We start from the raw sequence: 19,053 nt of genomic DNA, 5'->3' as shown, positions 1-19,053 counted from the left end.
GTAAAATAAAGCTGGAGTAACTATATTAATATTAGGCAAAATACATTTTAAGTCAAAGAACATTATTAGAGCGGGAGAGTCACTACCTAATGACAAAAAGAAAAATTCACCAAGGAGCCATAACAATCCTAAATTTATACGCAAGTTATGATGTAGACTCAAAGTATATATTTTTTTTAAAGATTTTATTTTTTCCTTTTTCTCCCCAAAGCCCCCCAGTACATAGTTGTATATTCCTCGTTGTGGGTCCTTCTAGTTGTGGTATGTGGGACGCTGCCTCAGCGTGGTTCGACGAGCAGTGTCACGTCCGCGCCCAGGATTCGAACCAACGAAACACTGGGCTGCCTGCAGCGGAGCGCGCGAACTTAACCACTCGGCCACGGGGCCAGCCCCGACTCAAAGTATATTTTTAAAAAGGACAGTTACAAGGAGAAAATCACAAATCCAGATTCACAGTGAGTGATTTAAATCTATTTCTATCAAAAATGATAGATAAGCAGACAGGAAATTATTAAGGATATAGAATATTTGAAGAGCATAATTAACAATGTTCAATAAATGTACATATTTAAAATATCAAAGTTAGCAGTTATACAATGTCCGCTCTTCTTGCCAAAAATTGACCTTGTATCAGACCATAAAGCGAGTCCACAAATATCAAAAAATTAAATATTGTACATACAATAATCTCCACCACAATGCAATTGTTAGAAGACATTAATAAAAATGATAATCTGCTCAGAAATTTCAAAAATATATTTCCAAACCCAAGTTTCAAAGAAGTCAAAATGGAAATTTTAAAATATTTACAACTGAATGATGGTGAAACTACTACATTCAGCAAATAAGGGAAATATAATACTAAATGCTTATATCAAAGAAAGTGAAAATTAACTAAAATTAGCTAAATATTAACTTTAGGGATTAGAAAAAGTATAATAAATAAGCCCAAGGAAAATAGAGTGGGCATAAACAATAAAGATAAGGGCAAACATTTGTACAATATAAATCAGAAGTGCCATAGATAGGAACCACAAAGTACTTTAGTTTGAAAAGATAGTATGAAAAATTAATCATGGAAAAAAGAGAAGTCATAAATCAGAAAAGCTAGGGGAAAAGAGGATATAGTAGATATATAGCTGAGATTTAAGACAAAATAGGAGAATGATATGAAAATCTTTATTTCAATTAATTTGAAAATTTGGACAAAGTGAAGAGTTTGCTAGAAACATACATAACCAAGATGGCAAAGTAGGAGACCCTAGCCTCTGCCCCCTACAAAGATAAACAATTAGACATGAAGATAAGTTCCTTAAGACATACACCACCACCAAGTCTGTATCATGAAGAAATAAAAAATCTAAACAGACCAATAAAAAAGTAAGGAGGCTGAATCAGTAATCAAAAATCTCCCAACAGGGGCCGGCCCTGTGGCCGAGTGGTTAAGTTCGTGCACTCCGCTTCGGCCGCCCAGGGTTTTGCCAGTTTGGATCCTGGGTGCGGACATGGCACCACTCATTAGGCCATGTTGAGGCGGCGTCCCACATACCACAACTAGAAGGACCCACAACTAAAATATACAACTATGTACTTGGGGGATTTGGGGAGAAAAAGCAGATTAAAAAAAAAAGAGAGAAGAAGATTGGCGACAGTTGTTAGCTCAGGTGCCAATCTTTAAAAAAAAAAGTCTCCCAACAAAGAAAAGCCCAGGATCAGATGCTTCACGGGTAAATTCTACAAAACATTGAAAGGAGAATTAATGCTAATTCTTCTCAAACTCTTCCAAAAAATCGAAGAGCAGGGGACACTCATAAACAAATTTTACAACCCAGAACTACCCTGATACCAAAGCCAGATCAGGATACTACAAGAAAAGAAAACTACAGGCCAATATCTCTGTCAAATATAGATACAAAAATTCTCAACAAAAGGCTAGCAAACCAAATTCAACAGCACATTAAAAGGATAGTATGCCACGGACTAGTGACATTTGTCCCTGGGATGCAAAGATGGTTCAATATATACAAAACAATGCATGTGATAGACCACATTAATAAAATAAAATAATGAAATCATATGATATTCTCAATAGATGCAGAAAAAGCGTTTGACAAAATTCAAAATTCTTTTATGAAAAACTCTCAGCAAATTGGGTATATAAAGAATATACTTCAACATAATAATGGTCATATGTGACAAGCCCACAGCTCACATCATACTTAATGGTGAAAAGTTGAAAGCTTTCCCCCTAAGATCAGTAACAAGAGAAGGGTGCCCACTCTCACCATTCCTATTCAACATAGTACTGTAAGTCCTAGCCAGCAAAATTAGGCAAGAAAAGAAAGAGAAGTCATCCAAACCAGAAAGGAAGAAGTAAAATTGTGTCTGTTGATGACATGATCTTGTATATAGAAAATCCTAAAGACTGCACCAAAAAACTGTTAGAACTAGTAATCAAATTCAGTAAAGTTTGAGAATACAAAATCAACTTACAAAAATCAGTTGTATTTTTATACACTAACACTGAACTATTTGAAAAAGATACAAAGAAAACTCACATTTTTAATAGCATTAAAATAATAAAATATTTAGAACAAATTTAACTAACGAAATATAAATCATCTATGTACTGAAAACTGTAAGACTGATGAAAGAAATTGAAGCAGATACAAACAAATGGAAAGATGTCCCATGTTCATGGATCAGGTAAAGTATCCATACTACCCAGAGCCATCTGTATATTCAATGCAATCCCTATCAAAATTCCAATGGCATTTTTTGCAGAAATTGAAAAAGCAATCCTAAGATTCGTGTGAAACCACAAAAGACCCTGAGTAGCCAAAGCAATCTTGAGAAAGAAAAATAAAGCTGGAGATACCACGCTTTTTGATTTTAAACTATTTTACAAAGTTAAAGTGATCAAAGCAGTATGGTACTAGCATAAAAACAGACACATAGACCAATGGAATAGAATGGAGAGCCCAGAAATAAACCTACGCGCATATGGTCAACTAATATTTGACAAGAGAGCCAAGAATACTCAATGGGGAAATGATAGCCTCTTCAATAAATGGTGTTGTGAAAACTGGATATTTTTGTGCAAAAGAATGAAATTGGACCCCTATCTTACACTGCTCACAAAAATTAACTCAAAATAGATTAAGGACTTAAACATAAGACCCAAAACTATAAAACTTCTAGAAGAAAATCTAGGGAAAAACTCCTTGATGTTGTTCTTGGCAATGATTTTTTTGGATTTGACACCAAAATCACAAGCAACAAAAGTAAAAATCAACAAGTGAGACTATAGCAAACTAAAAAGCTTCTGTACAGTGAAGGAAACAATTAACAGAATGAAAAGGCAACCTATGGAATGAGAGAAAATATTTACAAACCATATAGCTGATAAAGGGTTAATATTCAAAATGTATAAGGAATTTATATGACTCAATAGCAAAAAAATAATCAGATTAGAAAGTGGGCAGAAGACTTGAATGGACATTTCTCCAAGGAGGTCTACAAATAGCCAACAAGTACATGATTGACAACAACTGCTCAATATCACTAATAATCAAGGAAATGCAAATTAAAACCATAGTGAGATATCACCTCAGACATATTAGAATGGCTGTTATCAAAAAGACCAGAGATAGCAAATGCTGGCAAGATGTGGAAAAAAGGAAACCCTGGAGCACTGTAGGTGAAAATGTCAATTAGTACGGCTACTATGGAAACAGTATTGAGCTTCCTCAAAAAATTAGAAGTAGAGTTACCATTAATCTGGCAATTCCACTTCTGGGTATGTCCAATAAAATGAAAGCAAGATCTTAAAGAGATATTTGCACTCTCATGTTCATTGCAGCATTATGCAGAATAGCCAAGACGTGGAATGAGGGTGGGGGAGGATGAAAAGGGTAAAGGGGCACATTTATATGGATATAGATGGCAACTAGACTTTTGAACACAATGTAGTCTATACAGAAGTTGAAATGTAATAATGTGCACCTAAAGTTCATATGATGATATAAACCAGCGTTACCTCAAAAAAAAAAAAAAAAAAGAAACCTAAATGTCTATCAATGGATGGATAAAGAAGATATGGTATGTATATACGCACACACACACACACACAGACACACAATGGAGTATTATTCAGCTGTTAAAAAGTAGGAAATGCTACCATACAATAACATGAATGGACCTTGAGGGTCATCTCTCATTTATTTAATTGAAATAAGTCAGACAGAGAAAGACAAATACTGTATGATCTCACCCATATATGGAATCTAAAAGCTTTGAACTCATAGAAGCAGAGAGTAGAATGGTATTTCTGGGGGCTGAGGGGTGGGGGAAAAGGGGAGATCTTTGTCAAAGGGTACAAACTTGAAGTTGTAAGATGGATAAGTTCTGGAGCACTAAGCATGGTGATTATAGTTAACAGTACTGTATTGTGTCCTCGAAAGTTGCTATGAGAGCAGAGTTTTCATTTTCTCACCATAACAACAACAACAAAACAGTAATTATGTGAGGTAAAGGGTAAAGGTTAACTAACCTTATTGTGGTAAACATTTCACAATATATACACATATGAAATCATCACATTGTACACCTTAAACTTACACAGTGTTATAGTGTGCAATATGTTTATGTCGATTATATCTCACTAAAGCTGGAAAAAAATAATAAACTGAAAATCTATGATAATTAAAGAAACTGTATCAGTAATATTGTAGAGATTGAATTATTTGTTCAAAATACTTGCTATGTCTCTTTACCAACCCTCCTGGTAGGAGGAGCATATTCCCTTCTCCACTGATGGTTTGCTTCGCCAAATGACTTGTTTGGCCAATGAATATGAGCACAAGTGGCATATACTATGTCTGAGAAGCAGCTTTCTTTCACCTTTGCTTGTTTCGCTTTTTTTCACCTTTGACTTATTTGTGTCCAGTGTTCATAATTGAATAAAAGTCTAATTTCCTGTCCAAGTGTCTATAATGAGATCTTCTTAGAACACTTCAAGATGTCTCAAATCTAAATCTTCTTTTCCTTAGAATACTCTAGTTTTCCTCTCTCTCCAGCAGCTATTGTCATAACCACTGCAGTCAGCAATGAATGGTTATCTCTGTGGTGAAAAATATCTATATATCAAAGAAAGCCACTGACTCTCAGGCAAATGCTTAAATAGTTCTCTCCCTCCCTGCCATCCTCCTCACTGGTGTTACCAGCTCAAATCACTATTACTCGGCTTCTCTTCTTACAATAGTTAATTTCCCAGCAATTCACAATATAGCTTTCTTCTCGTCAGTTGGGCAGCTGTGTGCCACACCCTGGCATTAATTTTTATGAGTCGTGGATGTTGCTTTTCCATTTGCTCTTACACATGGTTTTCTAATGCTGACACTGGTTTTCTCATGCTGGTTAGTTAGTTTTCCTATTTGTTAGAAGCAGGTCAAAAATCATTAAAGGGTAAAATAATAGAAGGCTGTAATTTCATTTTGAGTCACATACAAGTAAAAAGAAAAGTTAGAAGTCAAAGGCACACACTCCATTTTTCCTTGAAATTTACTTCCCAAATCAAAGCCATAACTCAAATCACTAGGATTCTGCCCGTTTCTGATGACGAAAGAAAGGTTGCACAATGAAGCCAGAACAGAGCCAGAAAGCATCTTACGGTCTTGAGTAGAAAGAAACTTATGGTGGCAAACATCATTTGGTGCCAGGCATCTGTTACTACTGTAAAAGGCAAGTGAAGGCTGCTGCCAGAGCCTCAGCAAGCCAGAGACCCTGGCTGCCTGGAGTCCATGAAGAGCACTGTTAGAGGGTCACTGGAAATACCCTTATGGCAGTTGCCATACCACTAACACATGGACTAAATAAGCAGCTTCTGCTGTAATTAACTTTTTGGTCAACATTTTGTCTGGTCAGAGATGGAAAAGCTGTATATTTAACAACCTTTTGAGTGTACATTCTTGGTCTTGAAATGCAAACGAAAGTAGAAATCCCAAAAACTAAAGATTCCATATACTTTAAAGAAAGCTAACTTCTTGGAATAAACTTCTGCTGCAGGGAAGCTATGAAACTTGTACCTTTCTTTCACCTTTAAAAAGATTTCCTTTATAGCTGTATTCTTTAAACACTAACCTTTCCATTGCTATAAGCCAGTCAGAAATATCCAGCAGACAAACACTGGTAGTTCTATTCAGACCCCATCTGGCCTAGTATCTAAAACTGAAATCGCCTCACTGACTAAGGGAAGAATTGATAAGGGGTATCCATTGACTTGTGAAAGCATACACGGGTACTTAGCCATATACGACTCATAAACTCCAAAGTTTAGAGGAAGAAGAAGGCTTAGAGTCTCCTAGTCCCTTCAGTTTACAAATTAGCAAGACAATGGGGTAGTATCTGTTGTATTTGCCTACCCAGCATTCCTTTCCTGTTCTTCTGGTGACAGACTCTACTTCCCTAGGGATTGAACCGTGGCACCCCTTCATCCTCATCCTGTCCTCACCAGGAGATGTGTACGTTAAGCAATCAAGTGCTTTCCCTATGGCATCTCTAAATTGAAGCCAAGTCCCCTCCAGGGCACTATCCCAGGGCAACAGTTTATCAGTTCCTGACTCAAAGATCCCTGGAGCCACTTACTTCCCCAACCTGGTTGATTACTTTTTTCCTTTGATTTCTGTGAAATCTCATGGACCTTTCCAAGAAATTCACCCTGCCTCACCCCCAGCTTCTTAACTTTTGTTTAAATTAGCCAGAGTTGCTTTTGGTTTCTGTAACCAAAGAAACTGATACAGAGACCCTGTCAAAGGTGGGGAGAAAAATCTCACTTGTTCACCTGTGACCACGCTGTATGCTATACAGGGCTACACAAGCAGGCAGAGCAAGTGGCTGGCTATGAAGTGTAAATGACACCCTCTCTGAGGTACCAAAATTTATCCTTTTAACTAAGTAACTTACTTAGAATTAAGGGTGGTCCTCTTAAAATGAGCCTGTGACTTATTCATCATTCAATACCAAGTTGAGTGCTTACCCCAATATCTAACAAAGATAAGCTTTGCTAGATACAATCATGAGGGGAGATGAGAAGGGAAGAACGGAGAGTGAACACTACAATGGACAGTCTGGCAGAACTAGAGGTGTCATAAGGACACCTGGCACAAGGAGGAGCATCACCCAGTGTCCCTGCGGCCTGGTAGCTACCTCTACCCTGCCTTAGGATCTTAGTGGATCTTGCTGAGTTGCTCACAGCCCCTTCTGATGGGGTCTCCTGTTTCCAGTCCTACCACCTCTCCTTCTCAAATCTACCTTACCTAAAAAGGTCCATGATCTATTTTGAATACAAATTTGGTCATCACTCACCTGCTTTATCAATAATTCACTGCCTCAACTACAGAGTAAAATCTAAATTCCTCAGCATGGCTCAGAAGACCTTTCATGATCCTGCTTTTCAACCTGTTTCTTGCTGCTGCCCCATGTTCACTCACATTCCAGTTATACCTAACCACTTGTCTTTTCCTACATCTGTTCCACTCGCCCTGCCTTTGTGCCTTTAAGCATGCTTTCCTTCCATCCAGGAAGCCCTTTCCTTACAATCTGACTGGACTAACAATATTTCCAGTGTAAACTCAGGTATCACCATTACCAGCAAGACTCCCAGGACCCCTTAGTTAGAACTAGGTATCTTTTTTCTGTTCTTCTATAGTATCCTGGAGTTTACATTTTAACTAAAATGTACACAACAGACTTTAATTGTCCATTTTTAGCTCCAGACTGACAGTGTCTTCAGGGCTTAGGACTACTTAGGACTACTGTCATTTATCTCTGTATCCTGAGTACCTGGAATATAGTGGGCACTCAATAAATTTTGTTGTTAAATAAAACCCAGTGTTCAAAACTGAATTTTATTTCCCTTAGAAAAACCACTTCATTATTCTTTATAAATAATATCATTATCCATCCCATCAACCATGCTGAAAATTTAATCATATTTACCTCTTCCCTGTCCCTCTCTACCTTCAAGCATTCTGTACACTCAATGGGCCAAACACCCTAACCAAAGACTTACAAATGCTTATATCCCAGAAGGAGAAACTATTCACTTCTTTACTATTTCTACACAAGTTTATAAGAGACCATGAGCCTGCATTACCCACAGCAACGCCCTTGTCATTAGAGTTTTCTGATTTGAACTTTGGTTTATTAAAAATAGTAGTAAGTTATTATGGTGTCCATTTGCTGAGGGAACCAGATCCTCTGGGTTTAGGATAAAAGCTTTAAATGCACCACATATCTCAAAGATAGGAACATCCGCTGTAATAAAATTATCACCTCAGCCTAGGAAGAAGGGACAAAGCCTAAATTGGAGCTGATGGGGATTAACATGGGGGAAGGCAGGAGCAGCTGGTAGACATTCTACCTAGAGCACATAGTATTCGGAGTTTAAGATTAGCATGTCAGAGACCTTCCTTAAAACCACAAGCTCCTTTCACTCTTTTCAACAGCTGAGGCCTCCAGCTGAGAGACAGAATACTTGCCTATCTTAGACTACTTCGCTGCTCAGTGATTGATATGTTCTCCACTGCTGTTGGGATGTGGGGAAAAAGTACTCTTACACATTGCTGGAAGAAATGTGAATTGCTACAGTCTTTTTTTGGACAGCAATCTGGCAGTTTCTTTTAAAATTAGAAGTACGCATACCCTTTGACCCAGCAATTCAACTCCTAGGAATCTGTCCCACAGAAATAAAGGCACAAGCATGTAGGGAAATAACAGGGCCAATATTCAGTGAACACCCCCCTACAATGTACCAGCCAGCATCTTTTCTGATTGGTCTGTACCTGTGCCATACTGGTTGTTAAATATTTTTAATGCCACCTCTGGATATATAAATAAAATTTTACAGAAGTGAGATTTTTAAAATTATGAAGACTTTTTTCCTTACGAACTGTGTGTGCGCGCATGCGCCTTGCTTCCTTCCACTCCCTCTGCACCTCCATCTCTCTAAGTAATCAATGTTCTTTAGTTTTTTGTGCTCGTATCACTTATATATAAATATACACACTTATACATGTAAGATTTTGGGAGGCTCATTGCTTATAAAAAGAGGAGACCATATTATAAACATTATACATCTTGCTTTTCTCTGTACATTTAGAAATCTCTCCAGTTAGACCAGAAACTGTAACTCATTCTTTTTAATTTCCATGTACTGCTTATGGTCTGTATGTAGCACAATATATTCAGCCATTCTCAGATTGATAAGTGTTTGCTCTGTTTCTTTTTTTCCCTCTATCACAAAGAGTGCTGCAACTTACATCCTTGTGTTACCAATCTGATAGAAGAGATGTTCCTAATATGGAGACAGAGCATATGTTCATACTTTTATGATCCCTTTGAATTTACATTTCTCTGAATTTTTTCCCAGTTTTTTATTGCATTTTGTCTTTTTTGTATTGATAAGAAAGAACTTTGTATATTTAAATATTGTTTCTCTCACATGCATTGCAGATAAGTTATTCTCACTCTTGTTTACCTTTTATCTTGCTTATGGTATCTCTTGCTACGCCAACATTCTTGTTATGTAGTCAAAAAAATCAGCCTTTCTTTTTATGGCTTCTAGGTTTTCTATCTTGGTTTTAATTAATTTTGAAAATTACATTTGTATGAGTACAGAGGGATTTGATCTTATTTTTCTCCTAAATGGTTGGGGAGGGGAAGGGAAGGAAGAAAGAGAAGGAAAAACTACTTATCGGCTTTCTCTTCAGTTGCACTAATCTTTTTTTAGCTATTCCTGTGCAATTATCTTTTCAGAATATCTCTTTTTATTCATTATTTTGGAGAAATTGATATTTGTATGTGTTAGCTTTTTTCACCCAAGAGTATGGTGTGTCATTCCATTTTTTTAAATCAGGGGTCAGCAAACTACAGACCATTGGCCAAATCTGGGCATGCCTATTCATTCATTTTATTGTCTATGGCTGCTTTCATGCAGTTGAGCTGTGGCAGAGTTGAACAGTTGCTAGGTAGACCATATGTGCCAGAAAGCCCAAAATATTTACTATTTGGACCCTTATAGAAAAAGTTTGCTGATACCTAGTTTAAATCATCATTTGTGTTCTTCAGTAAAATTTTATTGTGTTACTTATAAGTACCTTTCTTAGTAAATTTATTTCTAGGTATTTTCTAATCTTGGTTATAATGGAGTTGTTTCAATAGCATATTTTCCCCATCTATTTCTGACTGATTATTGCTATTATATATAGAATAAGAATAACACATATTATAGTTTTTATGTGCCAGGTCCCATCCTAAGCATTTTTTACGTATTATAACTCGTTTAATCCTCACGACAATGCCCACCACCAGACAGCATTCCATAGACTTTGCCAGCTCCTCTCTGTGGTCCCTGGTTAGACTTCTCTCTGACCCTTTTAGAGCTTTATTCCCACGGCTTCTTCCACAATTTTGTAAGATCTTATCTCCTGTCATTTAGTCGCACTGCTTTCCCAATCAAATTCTAACTGTTACACATTTTTTTCTTTCTGTACTCTTCCTTCTTTGCTCTCTTTGTCCTTTTTGAAATTTTTAAGTTGAATGGTTAGCACATTGGTTTCCAACCCTTCTTGTTTCTTAATAAATATTTTAAAGCTATACATTTCCCTATAGTCGTTACTTTAGCTATATCCCACAAATTTTGACATATAGTTTTTAAATTTTTCTTTAGTTCTAAATATTTTTCAATTACCCTTATGATTTTATTTTTAACCCAAGGGTTATTTATTAATAGTGGAAAACTATAGGCTGTATGACACTCTTATCATTTATATTTCTTTAATATCTACCAGTTTGCTCATGTACTCTATTTCTTCTTGTACCAATTTTGGCATTTTTATTTTTTCTAGAAATGTCTTCATTTCATCCAGATTATCAAATTCATTAGCATAATATTATTAGTATGACGTAATGGTTAAGAACAATTGCACAGTTGAGTGAATTGGACAAGTTACTTAGCTTTTGTGTGCCTTAGTGTCTTCAATTGTAAAATGGAAATAATAACAGACCTGTTTCATAGGTTTTTCTGAGGATTCAAATTACTTAGAACTGTACTTCACACATTCTAAGCACTTAACTATTAGTTATGCTCATTTTATCATCATTACTGATTCCTTGGGGTATATTGAGGCTTCCTTTATACATAGTTAAGCTTTGTAAATATTCTATGAGTGCACGAAAATGTGTTTTCAGTGTTGCTCAAAGTTCTATGTATAACTAATAACTTGAGCTTATTAATTGCATTGTTCAAGGCTTCTATATCCTAGCCATTTCTCTTGTACCTCATTCCAAGAGGATTGTGTTAAAAGTCTAAAACTACAAACAGTTGATTCATATATTTCTCCCTACAATTGTTGTGTGTGTACTTTGAGGTTATATTTTATAATAGATATCCAATTAGATATATTGGTTATATTAGATATCAATATTAATGATTCTTATATCTTCTTGCATCATTTTATTCCTTTTATTGGAATATGATGACTTCTTTCTTCATTTTTGTAATTTTTTTTACTGACTTCTATGGCTAACACTCCATCTTTTTTTGGTTAACACTTTTCTTTTATCTCTTGTTCTATCTTTTTTGCTTTTCAGTTTCTATATCCTTTTGTGTTAAAATTCTATCTTTTGGACTTCAAATGATGGTTTTTGATATTTTCAATCCAAAGTAAGGGTCTCTATCTTTTAATTGAGTTTAGCCCATTAAATATATTACATTCATTGCAATTACTATTATATTGTTAGCATCTCATTTCACATATTCTCTTTCCCAGATGTTTGTTTTGTTTTCCCCTCCTTGCTTTCTAAAGAAGAGAAGAATTTTTTTCGTAATTATTTATTTATTTATAAACTTTATTACATTCTGTTTTTATTTTTACAGAGATTGTTCTCAACCCTAGACTCAAACATCGTGTTTCTCAAACTTACCACTCTCTGTATCTTCCTCTCAACAAGACAATAACTCTAGCATGCTCTCACATTTCTGTGACTTTTTCCACCCTTCTCTCACAAGGTCAATATTGTCTAGAATTTCAACTCTGAGTTACATTACAGACATCCAGGCTTGGGCCTTAAGACAATGAGCATGCCTCCTCCATGCTTCGTTTCCCCTTGATACCAATTGGAAACTATGGAATCCCAGCTAAGACCAAATAATGATAGTGCCCTACGAGATGGCAGAGCAACAGGATGAAAGGAAATAAGGTACCTGATATAAATAGTATGTATAACATATATGTGTACATGTGTAATATATGTGTATAATATATATACATATTATATATGATGTATGTGGTATATAGAATCAGCAGTTTCCAAAGTGTGGTCTTCTAATCCCCAGGAGTTCCTGAGAGCCTTTCAAGGAGGCCACTGATAAAAACTATTTTCATAATAATACTAAGACATTATTTGCATTTTTCATTGTGTTGGCATTTGCACTAATGTGCAAAAGGAATAGTGGGTAAAATTGTTTAGCACAAATCAAGGCACAACAGTGAATTATACTGGTAGTCATTATTCTTCACTGACACACACTTGCTATAAAACAAAAAATATCCTGATGAAGCAGCAAAAATATTAATTTTATTAAAACTTAGCCCTTGAGCACATCTTTTTAATATCCTGTGTGATGAAATGCGAAATGTGCAAAAAGTACTTCTGCAGCGTATAAAGGTAAGATGGTTGTCTTGAGGAAAATCACTTGTGTGATTGAGTTGAGAGCTGAACTAGTATGTATATATGTGCTGTATATATATAGTAGTATACACACATATACACATGCACCCAGGAAAGTAATTGACACTATTTCTTGCTAAAGATAAAATACAACTTTTAAACGAAAGTAGAATTTTGAAAAACCACCTTGAGTTTGAATCTTTTCTAATTCTTACAGAGTCTTCTGATGAAATTGGTGATGATATAAATGAATCTAGTTTTCTGATAATGTAAAATGGTTTTGTCAACATTTGGAAAATCTGTAAACTCAATGAACCAATATTTTCTACATTACCAATGCATGATGTTACAAAACCATGCATCAGTAAAAGATCCCTTCAAAGTGAGCAAGAAACCAATGAATTTTAGTGTAATGTGGTATTAAAGGTTCATTGATATAGTTTCAGATTCCACTTTGCAACTAACATTTAAGAACACACCACCTGTCAAGTTTTGGTGTAGTATTAAAGAAGAATATCCACAATTATCTGAAAAGGCTATTAAAACACTCTTCTCTTCCCAATTACATATGAGGCTATATGTATGAGACTGGATTTTCCTCACATACTTAAATTAAAAAATGACATATTAGAGATTGACTGCAGAAGCAGAATATGAGAATACATTTTTCTTCTACTAAGCTAGACATTAAAAAGATTTGGAAAATCAAAACATTGTTACTCTTTACTAGTTTTTGTTTTTGAAAATGTTATTTTTTTATAAAATATATTATTTTGTTGGCATTTAATGAGTTATTGTTATTTTAAATAAATTAATGAATATTTTAAATTATCAGTTTTAATTACCAATATGGTAAATATAGATATATTATAACCCACATGTTCTAATACATACCTATATATATAACCAGTATGTTATAACCCAAAAAATCAAAAGCTATTTGAGGACCACAGTAATATTTGAGTATAAAGAGATCCTGAGACCAAAAGGATTGAGAATCAGTGATAAATACAGAGATGTATTCTGAAATCATTAGATGCAACCTTATATACATATCTGTTAAATTGGGGGGGTGTGTGTAATGGTGTAATTTGAGTCTTTTATGTCCTTAGTAATTTTTAACAACTAGATTCATCAGTTCTGGAATGACATAATAATATCTCCCACTACAAGTTTAATTTTTCAAACTTTTCATATATTTCAATTATTTTGCTTTGCATAGTTAATTCCTATATGGTTTGGAGCACAGTTCTTTTTATTGTTATACATGTTCAAAAACTGTGCCTCTTAACATCATGTATGTCTCCTCTTACCTTGTTTATGCTTTTTGTCTTGTCTGATATCAATAGTGTGACTTGTGCTTTCTTTTTATTTGCATGTACCTGGTATCTTTATTTTTCTATTTTCAAACTTTCTTTATCAATTTGAGGGTTTTTTTACTTGTTAATAACTTGTAATTAGGTTTTGTTTCATAACCAAAGCAGATCATCTGGGTCTTCTTTTTTGTGTGTGAGGGAGATTGACCCTGAGCTAATGTCCATGCCAATCTTCCTCTATTTTGTACATGAGATACCACCACAGCATGGCTTCATGAGCAGTGTGTAGGTCCATGCCCAGGATCCGAACCTGTGAACCCCGGCCACCAAAGTGGAGTACATGAACTTAACCATTATGCTGCTAGGCTGAACCCCATGTGTATCTTTTAATAAAAGGATTCAGTCTGTTTCTGTTTAGTGTAACAACTAATATATTGACTTTATGCTTTCTGTGGTCCTTTCTGTAAGCTATTTATTTTACTTTGTGATTTTATTTTGATTAGCTGTTCTACAAAGGATAGATACACAATATATTCAATAAGAAGAAGCTTGGAGGGCTGACCCCATGGCTGAGTGGGTAAGTTCGTGCACTCAGCCTCAGCTGCCCAGGGTTTTGCTGGTTCGGATCCTGGGCATAGACATGGCACCGCTCATCAGGCCATGCTGAGGTGGCATCCCACATAGCACAACCAGAGACACTCACAACTAGAATATACAACTATGTACTGGGGGGCTTTGGGGAGAACAAGAAGGGAGGAGGGAAGAAGATTGGCAACAGTTGTTAGCTCAGGTGCCAATCTTTAAAAAAAAAAAGAAGAAGAACCTTGGAATCTATAAAGAGATATCTTAGAATAGTTAGGTCAAGTTAAATAATTTACCAATTTTCAATGAAAAAAAAAATGTGTTCTTTTGCCTTTGTGTTTATTCTTGCAGATATCGTCTGTGGGAGATAATGTCTCCCATTACACCTTGGTCTCAAAACACCATCCTACCTGAGATGATGGTACTGACTCTCATAATATTGGCCAAGCATTGTTCTAAGTGGAATACAGACAATATTTCGATTAATCCTCACAGCAAGCATATAGGATAAAGACTATGTTATCCTCTTTAACACGTAAGAAAACTGAAGCTTAATAAAGTGATTTGTCCATAGTCATATAATCTATATGTTTGATTAAGAATTAAATTTCTAGTTCTGAAGTTCAAGATAGAAGATAAACAAATATGCCTATTCCCAGAGACCCAGACTGAAAGAATGTGGATTAAGTGCAAATAAGCTTTCTTACCACCTTCCATCCTCCTGGGTTGTATGGAAGAAGGATAGCGAGGACTCCCAGTGGAAGATGGGTGTCAAGGGCTAACAGGGCCTCACGGCTCCAGGCACATTTAGTAGGTGCTGATAGAGGAGAAGGGTAGGTGAAATCTTCCAACAGCCCACTAATTCTTAAAGAGACTGAGTCTACCCTTTCCCAGGCAAGAGAGAAAAAACACTACCATCAGTTGGTCTGAACCTGTGCCACAATGGTCATAAAGGCTGAGTAATTTTCATTCAGTGTTCCATAATTGCTTTCAACCCAGTTTACAAAGTGCCATCTTCTAACAACTGCTCGAGTCTTGGCTCTTTCTTAGCCTGTCCCTTCCCATGTGTAACACTCATTCCCTCTGTGAACCTGCCAGGAGAGACAAAGCCTCTTGCGTGCCTTTCCACGTTAACAGACAACAATCTGGCTGGTTCATGGTATAATCTTGGCTTTTCTACCAGACTATAATTTTTTCAGTTTGTTTGAGCTACATGGCGAAGCTGTAATTTAAAAAGTATTCCCAAAAGAGCTAAAAAGTAACCTTAGATCCACAGAATTTATAATCACTTACTGACAGTACCTAAGAGATCATCAGCTCCTATCCCTTTATGTTACAGAGAAGAGAAGTTGGGACAGACCCTGCTGATGCCACCCTGGAGGGATTTAATTTTGCTTGGTAGTTAACAGTTTGCCCTTGGGCCTCTAGAGAATGGTTTGTGGGCCCCAGAGCCCTTGACTTTTACAGAGAGCCTGAGGAGATTGATGCTTTAAGTTCCCCACTACACAGCCTCCCCCTGCTCCCCGCCACCCCCCCCCCCCCCAGCCCAGGACAGCCAAGAACTACCTGGTATAAGGGTAGAACATGCAGGGCTTGGCCTCCAGGCACACTCTTAGGTGGATTTAACTCCCCAGATTCCTAGGGATCAGGCTGAGGCAGGGAATTCTGAAATTACATCTTCACTTGGCTTCTGCCCTTTTCCTATCCTCCTCCTCCAACTCCTTTCTGGCCTTCGCCAGGGAGCACTATCTTAGTAGTCATTGTACCTGAATACATGTCTAGGAGTTTCCTCTGGAGAACCTACCTGGGAAAGGAGGGGATGTACCTGTGGTTACACCTCTACTCAGAGGCAGAACCAGGACAGAAGTTTACATCTTCTGCCTCCTAGTTCAGTACATTTTTCACCTCTGCACGGGGATTCCTTAAAATTCAGCTGCAAAAAGTAATGCTCAGGTTACTTTACCCAGTCAGAGTATCATAACTACCCAGACCTTCTTACTTTGGTCTCTTGCAGAGTTGCTTCTACTGAAGCGAGTTGGTATTCTGCCACTGGCCTTTCCAGGGATACAATAAAGAGTCTTGTAACACTATGTGTTCATGGTATCTAGGTGACCAAAAACAATGTCCACCACACTATCCAGCGTACACTTTGTGAAAACCTACAGGAGAAATTTAATTAGACCTCAGTACCAGGAAACTCTGCTGCTCCTAAGAACTCAGTGGTCTATTTATTATATGGTCAGAAAGAATCTAGTAATTCATATTTTCTGCTTTTATTTTGGCCATTAGGAAGTTTAGAGACAGATTTGCAGTTCACATTCACTAATCATGCTGTGCCTTATGGCATGTCTGTTACTGACTTTTTCTCTGCCGTCACTTAGCATTCCACACTGTTTATCCCTGCCTCATTTTTCATTTTTCCATCTTTTGATATATAGTTTTTAAACTTTCCCCAAACCAAAGTGAAACAGAGTGTTAAAGAAACTAAGATGACAACAATCCATTCTGTAGCTAGAGCACAAAGTACTTTTACAAATTTCTTACAAAAGGACAAATTTTCTGCAAATACTAGTTTAGGTATTACATACTGTTTCTTCCTCATATTATAGTATGTTTTCCAATGATTTTTCTTTCAAGATTTTATTTTTTCCTTTTTCTCCCCAAAGCCCCCCAGTACATAGTTGTATATTCTTCGTTGTGGATCCTTCTAGTTGTGGCATGTGGGACGCCGCCTCAGCGTGGTTTGATGAGCAGTGCCATGTCTGCGCCCAGGATTCGAACCAACGAAACACTGGGCCGCCTGCAGCGGAGCGCGCGAACTTAACCACTCGGCCACGGGGCCAGCCCCTCCACTGATTATTTTTAAATAATTTATGGTAACAACTAAGTTTTTTCAGAAAATATCTCCGAAAGATTACTGTGTGTGATGTTACTCAACACAAATACAGAGACTTTCTGTGTTTAAATCTTTGCAATATAATTTTCCCATGGTTTATTTTTTAAGATTGTTTCCTGCATCATTAATATAGAAAGTGTTTTCAACTCCTGTTACATTTACTGCAGTTTATACTCATTAGTCAAAAATTCCTCGTAAATATTCCCAGCATTTCTGTAATATTGGTCATAATAAGTGAAAAGGACTTTCATCCTAAACTATTAAGGGATTGGCACTTTCTTTAGAGAAGGCTAGCTGATTGCAATTCAATTGCCAGGGACCTCTTTTGAAAGGTAAAAAACACTTATGACCATTAGAGATATTTCCTTGACTAACACTTACCTCATACTAAGAGGTACTCCAGTTAATAATAGCGCACACTTATTTGGCACTTACTGTATACAACATACTGTTCTAAGCACTTTACTTATATTAACTCATCTAATTTTCACAGTGACCCTTTGAGGTAGTTACTATTATTATCTCCATTTTACATATGAGGAAACCGAGGCCCAAACAGTTTAAAGAATTTACCTCATGCTTTTCTATTTTATATGGGAAGGGGGAAGTGGCAAGCAGTAGAGTCACAGAGAGCTTAAATTGTTTTTGGTTGTAGTCATACAAGAAAACATTGGAACTGCCACCATGGAATTCATGGTTTCTGGTTTAAAAATCCAAATTTAGTACCTCTGTTCTTTCTTTATACCCTTATGATGTTAGCAGCACCTCCATCTGTCTTCTGTGTATTTCCCTACGAGACCTCACAGGAAGAAGACAGTGACCAAAGGCAGGATTCACAGTTTCTAAGTCTCTGGGCCAAATGTTTGTTGAATAAGTTAAATTTGCAAAGTGTTTACAGAAATCAGGAAAAAAAGATGATAGGCGATGATCACCGATAGTAACACTACAGTAATAGGAGAGACTCATTCAGTCAAACAGCATCATCAACAAAACACTTTATCTATCTAGCTAGCTGTCTATCTATCTATAACCCCATGTTGGGAAAAGTACAAAGTAAGTAAACAGTTATAGTTTTGGTCTTTTGGGTAGTTAACAAAATAAGAAATGCATGAACATTAGTATTACCCATAAAATTAAGCAAATAATGGATACAAAGAAGAAATAATTAATACATATTATATTTCTATTATGACTGCACTTTGCTTCCAGTAGAATGAAGGAATCATTATATGTTTAGATAGAAATCAAGTTGGTCACTGACATACTCTGTCAGCTCTAACACTTTGCTGCATATCTTTAAAATGCCCTCGCTCCAGAACAGTGTCCAGCAACAGTAGCTTGTTGCCCTTTTGAATCTTACAGGTCATATGAGACCTTCAAGAATGAAAACATCTGGGTCTCCTGACTCTTCTGCACACTCTTGGAGGGTGACACCATGAGAGTCCTCATGTATGGCTCACAGAGTCTCCTGGTGGAGTCTAACTCAGGAGTTCTTTGGAAGGAAAAAGGAAAAAGGGAGCAGTCCAG

General features: G+C 36.5%; 1 long non-coding RNA gene across 1 annotated transcript; it reads left to right on the top strand.

Moving 5' to 3' along the window:
- Positions 1 to 382: 382 nt before the first annotated feature.
- Positions 383 to 15,205, top strand: LOC138924370 (uncharacterized). The gene is made up of 3 exons (XR_011439416.1): positions 383 to 455; positions 12,071 to 12,261; positions 14,982 to 15,205. It is a non-coding gene; the product is annotated as an uncharacterized lncRNA (long non-coding RNA).
- Positions 15,206 to 19,053: the final 3,848 nt, after the last annotated feature.

Source organism: Equus caballus, chromosome 5 (genome assembly GCF_041296265.1).
Source record: "Equus caballus isolate H_3958 breed thoroughbred chromosome 5, TB-T2T, whole genome shotgun sequence".
Classification (NCBI taxonomy): domain Eukaryota; kingdom Metazoa; phylum Chordata; class Mammalia; order Perissodactyla; family Equidae; genus Equus; species Equus caballus.
Note: the sequence above shows the minus strand (reverse complement) of the source record. Positions and strands in the feature narration are given on the sequence as shown.